The 8,222-nt window shown below is 39.8% G+C and overlaps 1 protein-coding gene across 6 annotated transcripts in view; it reads right to left on the bottom strand.

The window, feature by feature from the left end:
- The window catches only part of TMEM116 (transmembrane protein 116), a 93,231-nt gene that overhangs the window by 80,514 nt on the left and 4,495 nt on the right, over positions 1 to 8,222 (bottom strand). For 2 of the 6 annotated variants that reach the window (XM_037743641.1, XM_037743640.1), the window contains exon 2: positions 1,959 to 2,221. The exons of the other annotated variants lie outside the window; for them this stretch is intronic. The gene's annotated coding sequence lies outside the window, so the exon portion shown is untranslated. The remainder of the gene's footprint in view (positions 1 to 1,958; positions 2,222 to 8,222) is intronic. 6 annotated transcript variants of the gene reach the window in all.

Consider the following 8,222-nt stretch of genomic DNA (forward strand, 5'->3'; position numbering starts at 1 on the left):
AAGGTTGCAATGAGCCAAGATCGTGCCATTGCACTCCAACCTAGGCAACAAGAGCGAAACTCCGTCTCAAAAATAAAAAAGGTTTCTAGTAGCAACAGCTACCAATTATAAAGTGCTTTGGAATTGTATCTTAGTAAAATTATTGCCAATAAAATGAAGTTTGGGACAAAAGCAAGGCAGGAAATGCCCAGTGCTAGAATTCATGGTGTAATAATTAATGGATATGTTTCTGTCTTTCCCACTAAAAAGGATAATATTTAGAATATAAAGTATAAAACAAACATTGTAAGAGGGAACTGAAGATAAGATTGTAAGAGAGCACCTGACTACTCTAAATAAATCCACCACTCCTCTAAATAAATCCATCACTTCTGGCCTGAACAAATTACACTCCAGAATTTTGATAAAACTTGCCAGTTAACCCAATAAACCATTTGAGAGAAATCTGAGAGTTCATGTGAAAATGAGAAAGAAACTTGCTAGAAATCTGGTGATAGCTAAAATAAAGGTGAAAAGATGGTGAAATCTGCAAACGAAACCGTACATCAAGGATCTTAGTATTGATCCCAAATAGATCAACTGTCCAAAAGTTGTGTTTGCAAACAATTAGAACAAAAAGTAACTGCTAAGTCAGCATGGGTTTACTTAAAAAAAAAAAAAAAAAAAAAAAAGGCTGGGTACAGTGCCTCATACCTGTAATCTCAACATTTTGGGAGGCCAAGGCAGGAAGGATTACTTGAGCCCTAGAGGTCAAGATCAGCCCATACAATATGACAAAACCCCATCTCTACAAAAAATACAAAAATTAGTCAGGCATGGTGGTGCACACCTATAGTCCCAGCAACTATGGAGGCTGAGATGGGAGAACTGCTTGAGCCCAGAAGTTTGAGGCTGCAGTGAACCATGATTGTACCCCGGCACTTCAGGCTGGACAAAAAGAGTAAGAACCTGTCTCAAAAAAATAACAACAAAAAGCCAGACTAACTCATTCTCTTTTTAGATAGAATTACTAAACATATATCTGAAATTCTGACAAAGCATTTGGTGAGAAATTTCACGCTATAAAAATTAGAAAATAGGCCAGGTGCGGTGGCTCATACCTGTAATCCCAGCACTTTGGGAGGCTGAGGCAAGTGGATCATCTGAGGTCAGGAGTTCAAGATCAGCCTGGCCAACATGGTGAAACCTCGCCTCTACTAAAAATAGAAAAATTAGTTGGGCATGGTGGCACATGCCTGTAGTCCCAGCTACTCGAGAGGTTGAGGCAGGAGAATCACTTGAACGCGGGAGGTGGAGGTTGCAGTGAGTCAAGATTGCACCACTGCACTCCAGCCTAGAGACAGAGCAAGACTCTGTTTCAAAAAAACAAGAAAATATAGGCTGGATGCGATGACCCATGCCTGTAATCATAGCTACTCAGGAGACTGAGGTGGGAGGATCACTTGAGCCCAGGAGTCCGAGGCTTCAGTGAGTTACCATCATACCACGGCACTCTAGCCTAGGCAACACAGCCAGATCCTGTCTCTACAAAAAAATAAAGTAAAAAATTACCCACGTATGGTGGCACATGCCTGTAGTCCTAGCAACACGGGAGGCTGAGGCGGGAGGATAACTTCACTTTGAGGTTACAAAGAGCTATGATCACACTACATAATGAGACCCTGTCTCTTAAAAAAAAAAAAAAGAAAAAAGAAAAAAATATAAAAACCAAGTGGAAGCATAATTAAGGTCATTTACTGCACAAATAAACCTAAGGGAATGCTAAATAATTGATCAGTATTAACAATGACTTCTATTGAGATGAACAAGCATTCTGACTTGGCACTGTTCTGTAAAACACTTCCATCAATGACTTGAAATAAAACATAGTGGGCATATTTATCAAATATTGCTTATCTATTGTTGCATAACAATTTTCTACAAATTTGGTGGCTTAAAATACACATTTATTATCTCACAGTTTCTGTGGGTCAGAAGTTCACAGCATGGCTTAACTGGATCCTCTGCTTCAGGGTCTCTCAAAAGGCTATAATCAAGATACTGGCCACATGTAGAGTATCTCTCATTTGAAGGTTCAAATAGGGAAGAATTTGGTCCCAAGCAGATGTCATTGCTGTAATTCAGTTCTATGAGGGCTATTAGACTTAGGGCCTCAGTTCCTAGCTGTTACCCAAAGGCTTCAGTCAGTTCCTTGCCATGTGGACTTCTGCAAGATGTTCTCCTAGAAAGAAGGAAGTTACAATCTTATGTAACCAAATCACTTAAGCGAGATCCCATTGCCTTTCTCATGTTCTTTGGGTCATAGATCTTACCAAGGGATTATACAAAAACACGAATATCCAGAGGTGGAATCACTGGAGGCCATCTTAGAGTCTGCCTACCACTGTGTATCCCTCCAACATGTCAAGCATTTTTGCACTTCTCATCATTTGCAATAGTTGTTTCCTCTGTCTTGAGTACTTTTCCCTAATCACAATGGGCTCCTTCTCATCCTTCAAATATCAGCTCAAATATCATCTCTGAAATGTAACATTCATCAAATTTCCAAGTATCTTGGTTATATTTTTGTTCTCTGATTCTCCCAATATACAATAACTTCCTTGAGGGTAGGTAACAAGCATTCTAAATAAAATGCTATTTATAATAATACCTGCAGTTGTCGAGCTTTTGAAATGTGGCCAATCTAAGTTGAGACATGTTTTAAGTGTAAATATCCACTGAACTTCAAAGTATAAAAATAGGGATGTAAAATATCTCAATGCCATATTTATATTGATTGTATGTTGCAAGGATAACATTTTGGATATTATTTAATTTTTTGTTTGAGACAGAGTCTCACTCTGTTGCCCAGGCTGGAGTGCAGTGGTGTAATCTCAACTCACTGCAACCCCCTCCTCCCAGGTTCAAGCAATTCTACTGTGTCAGCCTCCTGAGTAGCTGGAACTACAGGCACCTGCCACCACGCCTGGCTAATTTTTGGATTTTTAGTAAAGGTTTTACCATGTTGGCCAGGCTGGTCTCAAACTCCTGACCTCACGTGATCCAACTGCCTTGGCCTCCCAAAGTGCTGGGATTACAGGCATGAGCCACCACACCCAGCCTATTATCTAAATTTTTACAGAAGATTGTTTTGGATATCTGGAGATCCGATATCTCCAGTACCTAAAGCAGTGCTCAGAATAGGCACTATTTGTTGAATATTCATTCAACAATGTACTGAAGTTGTGAGGAATGACAGACTTAAGATCTAAATACTTCAGAATAATGAGTTTTATTAAATAGAAGTTAATAGCTTGGCACAGTGGCTCATGCCTGTAATACCAGCACTTTGGGAGGCTAAGGCGGGTGGATCACGAGGTCAGAACACCTTTTGTCCCAGTTACTCAGGAAACTGAGGCAGGAGAATCACTTGAACCTGGGAGGCAGAGTTTGCAGTGAGCAGAGATCATACCACTGCACTCCAGCCTGGGCAACAGAGTGAGACTCCATCTCAAAAAAAAAAAAAGTTGATAGAAATAAATGTAAGTATATTGTACTTGAGTCTAAAAAACCAACAGGGCAGAGATTAAGATAAAGAATATAACAATTATTTTAAAAATCTCAAGTGGTACTATCCAATAGAAATATAACGTGAGTCACATATGGAATCTTAAATTTTCTAAAAGCAAAATAAAAAGGCAAAAATAGGTGAAACTATTTTTTTTTAAGACAGGGTCTCACTCTCTTAAGTATAATGGTGCGATCATAGCTCATTGCAGCCTCGAAGTCCTGGGCTCAGGAGATCCTCCTGCCTCTGCCTCCCAAGTAGCCAGGAAGGCAGGTGCCTGCCACCAGACTCAGCTGATATTTAAATTCTTTGTAGAGATGAGGTCTTACTGTGTTGACCAGGCTGGTCTCAAGTCATCCTCCAGCCTTGGCCTCCCAAAGTGTTGGGATTACAGGCGTGAGCCACCGCACCTGGCAGAAATTAATTTTAACAATACATTTTATTGGGTGGGTAGGGTGGCTCACACCTGTAGTCCCAGCACTTTGTGAGGCCAAGGCAAGCAAATTGCTTGAGCTCGGGAGTTCAAGATCAGACTGGGCAACATGGTGAAATCCCATTTCTACAAAAAAAATATATAAAAATGAGCTGGGCTTGTTGGCACACGCCTTTAGTCTTAGCTACACAGGAGGCTGAGGCGGGAGGATCACTTGACGCCGGAGGTGGGGATGGGAGTGAGGCAAAGGCTGCACTGAGCCAAGATTGGGTACACTGCATGCCAACCTGGGTGACAGTGAGACCCTGTCTCAAAAAATAATAGTACATTTTATTTAACTCAAGTATCCAAATTATCATCACTGCAATGTGTAATCAATGTAAGTATGTCATCGAGATATTTTACATCTTTAATTTTGTAGTTTGAAATTTGGTGGGTATTTACACTTACATGTCTCAACTTGGATTGGCTACATTTCAAAAGTTCACCAGCTACATGTATTATTATAAATGGCATTTCTATTTAGACTGCTTTTACAACTAGATTATGGAAGCTGTTGCATTTGAATTTTATCCTGCAGAAGTGCCATTACAAATTCCTGAGCATTATAAAGGCTTTAGTGAGTATATACTATATGCCAGGCACCACTCTTAGTGCTTCATATGTATTACCTAATTTCATCTATTCACAACCCTATGAAGCAAGTATTATTATCCTCATTTTACATGATAAAACTGTGAGTATTAAAATGATGGCAGTGTACAGGACAGACTAAAAGATGAGACTGACAAGAGTTAGGTTATTTTTATTTACTTATTTATATCCCTCTTTGACCTAGATAAAATTCCAGGGCATTAACAAAAGTACATAAACAAGACAAAATAACATGAGTTGAAAGTGGCACAAAAAAAGGAACATTTCTGCTGATGTGACTTCATTCCTGGATGTTAAACTCTGAGTTTTTAAATGTTATTTTATTGCAACAAAAAATATTAACATAATAGAAATCCAAAGTAAAGTTTCCTGTATTCCCATTATCTTGCCAAAACAATGATTTAATTCTTGCCTATATACATATTCCATTTTTACATATTTGCAGTAATTGCATAGCTAGTATTTTACATTCTATACTTTTTTCTCAGCATTATGTCATATTTTTTTCCTTTATGAGAGTCTTATGTGCTTACTCTCTACTCCCTCAGACTGTAACTAATGTTTAATCCTAATGTATTTCTTCATACTTTTCCCTATGCTCATCAATATGCATCCAAATATATACACACATATATGGCAAGGGGCGTTGTTGAGGTGGCAGGGTTTTAAAAAATGGGATCATATGTTTCTGTACACACTGCTTTTCACACTTTCACAGACATCTTTCTGCTTTAATATAGTTCTAACCCATTTTGGTTGCTACATAATATTCCACATAAAATCATTCATCCAACAATTCCTCTAATAATGGGCATGTAGATTGTCTTTCTCTTCTGCAAACAATGCTGCAATAAACATCCCAACACATATAACCACCTTCTGTGCTGATTTTTTTTCTTTTTTTAGAGACAAGGTCTCATTATGTTGCCCAGGCTGGTCTCATACTCCTTAAGGGATCCTCCCACATCAGCCTCCTGAGTAGATGGGACCACAGGCATGTGCCACCACGTTTAGTTAAATTTTTTTTAATTGCTTGTAGAGATGGGGTCTCCCTATGTTGCCCAAACTGGTCTTGATCTCCGGGGCTCAAGTGTCTTCCTGCCTCAGCCTCCTAAAGTGCTGGGATTACAGGTGTGAATCACTGCACCTGGCCTTAATCCCATTTTTCCATGAGCTTTTTGAAGTCCCCTTGCATGTGGTCCAAGAATGGAATATAAAATACATATATACACGTATACCTGTATATATGTCTATATATATACATATATACAGGTATACGTGTATATATATCTACATATATAAGTTATTTGAAGAAATATATAATGTTTAATGTATATATATACACATATGTATATATATATATACATGTGTATATATGTATATATACACACACACATGCATGCACACACACACACGTTTGTATGCTTGTAAAATTATGTGGATGATATAGGTTATTAATTCTAGCATCGTTTGTAATGCTATTGAGACTTATCCATGTTATCGCATGTATCAGCACTCATTTCTTTTTCTTGCTGAATGGTATTCCATTATAAAGAGGTTTATCCATTATTTTTTCATGTTTATCCACAATCTGTTTATTCATTTCACAATAGACGGATGTTTGTTTTTCCCAGACGTTGTCTATTATGAATAAATATTCTCCTCTAGCTCTTTATGGTGTTTTGATTTCTCTCAATTGCCTTCTTATTCGCTTGTGAGGGTTCTTTCCATATCCCATATACGTGTCCTTCATCAGGTATGTGGTTTGGAAATATTTACTTCCAGTCTGGGGTTTTCTTCTTTTCCTTTTCTTTTGAAATGATGTCTCACTCTGTTGCCCACGCTGGAGTGCAGTGGGCAATCTCAGCTCGCTGCAAACTCCGCCTCCTGGATTCGAGGGATTCCTCTGCCTCAGTCTCCTGAGTAGCTGGAAGTACAGGCTCAGGCGACCCCCCCAGCTAATTTTTGTAGTTTTAGTAGACACGGGGTTTCACCATGTTGGCCAAGATGGTCTCGATCTCCTTACCTTGTAATCCACCTGCTTCGACCTCCCAAAGTGCTGGGACTACAGGCGTGAGCCACGGTGCCAGGCCTTTTTCTTTCTTCCTTTCCTTTCTTCCCCTCCCCTCCCCTCCTTTCCCCTTTTTCCCTTTTTTCCCCTTTCCCCTTTCTTCTTTTCTTTTGACGGAATTTTGCTCTTGTTGCCCAGGCTGGAGCTCAGTGGCGTGATCTCGGCTCACTGTAACCTCCGCCTCCTGGGTTCAAGCGATTCTCCTGTCTCAGCCTCCCAAGTAGCTGGGATTACCGGAATGTGCCACCATGCCCGGCTATTTTTTTTTTTTTTTCTTTTTCATNGACCAAAAAAAAAAAAAAAGGAATCCAGCCCTCATAGGAAACAGATAATAAGCAAAAGTAAACTAAGCAAATTATATAGTCTGTTATAAGTTGAAGAATACTATGGAGAAAAAAAAATAACAAGGGGAAAGGAGATGGAAAGCCGGGCAGTCAGGGAGAAGCAATTTTTACAAGATGGTCAGGATAGATTTCAGTAGGAGGTTGAGATTTGAGCAAAGATTTGAGGGAAGTCAAGGAGTCAGCCATGTGGATATTCTGGAAGGAGAACATACAAAGGCCTTGAGGTAGGGACATACCTTGTGTAAACTGGGAAAAGCAAAGAGGTCAGTGAAACTGGGGCTTCACTGACCTAAGGACTGAAAAATGGGAGTTTATATATAAATTGCCTTAAGTGATCATGCTATTTTTCTTTCTCTTCACTCCAGTTGCTACACGGAGTCACATGGACATTCATGTAACATGTCCCCTCCTCTTCACCTCCATACAACACCCAGGGTGATCATTTTGATTTTCCACATCAGTGTCAACTGTGGGATTTTATGACTTCCAAAATATGCCAGAACTATACTCAGTTTATTTTTGTAGATCATCATCAGGGTCTTGAAGCCAAAAATCTAATTATTATTTTTTTGAGACGGAGTTTAGCTCTTGTTGCCCAGGCTGGAGAACAATGGCACAATCTCAGCTCACTGCAACCTCTGCCTCCCGGGTTCAAGCATCTCTCCTGTCTCAGCCTCCTCAGTAGCTGGGATTACAGGCGCCTGCCACCAACACCTAGCTAATTTTTAAAAATTTTTTATTTATTTTTCTTATTTTATTTTTTTTTACTGGCTGATATTTGTATTTTTAGTAGAGATAGGGTTTCACCATGTTGGCCAGGCTGGTCTCGAACTCCTGACCTCAGGTGATCCACGGCCTCAACCTCTCAAAGTGCTGGGATTATTGGCATGAGTCACTGCACCCAGCCCAAAAATCTAATTATATCTTAAGAAAACTGACTTGGATCAGGGCACTATTCAAAGAAAGGATTGGGACATGCACCATATAGCAAAAGTGCCAATTTTTCCTTTCTCTATCCAACCAATCCACTTCCTTCCCTTCTATAAAACCTATTTCTAGGCCGGGCGCGGTGGCTCACGCCTGTAATCCCAGCACTTTGGGAGGCCGAGGCGGGTGGATCACGAGGTCAAGAGATCGAGACCATCCTGGTCAACATGGTGAAACCCCGTCTCT

The sequence above is a fragment of the Cebus imitator genome, unplaced genomic scaffold (assembly GCF_001604975.1).
Source record: "Cebus imitator isolate Cc_AM_T3 unplaced genomic scaffold, Cebus_imitator-1.0 Scaffold8, whole genome shotgun sequence".
Taxonomy (NCBI): domain Eukaryota; kingdom Metazoa; phylum Chordata; class Mammalia; order Primates; family Cebidae; genus Cebus; species Cebus imitator.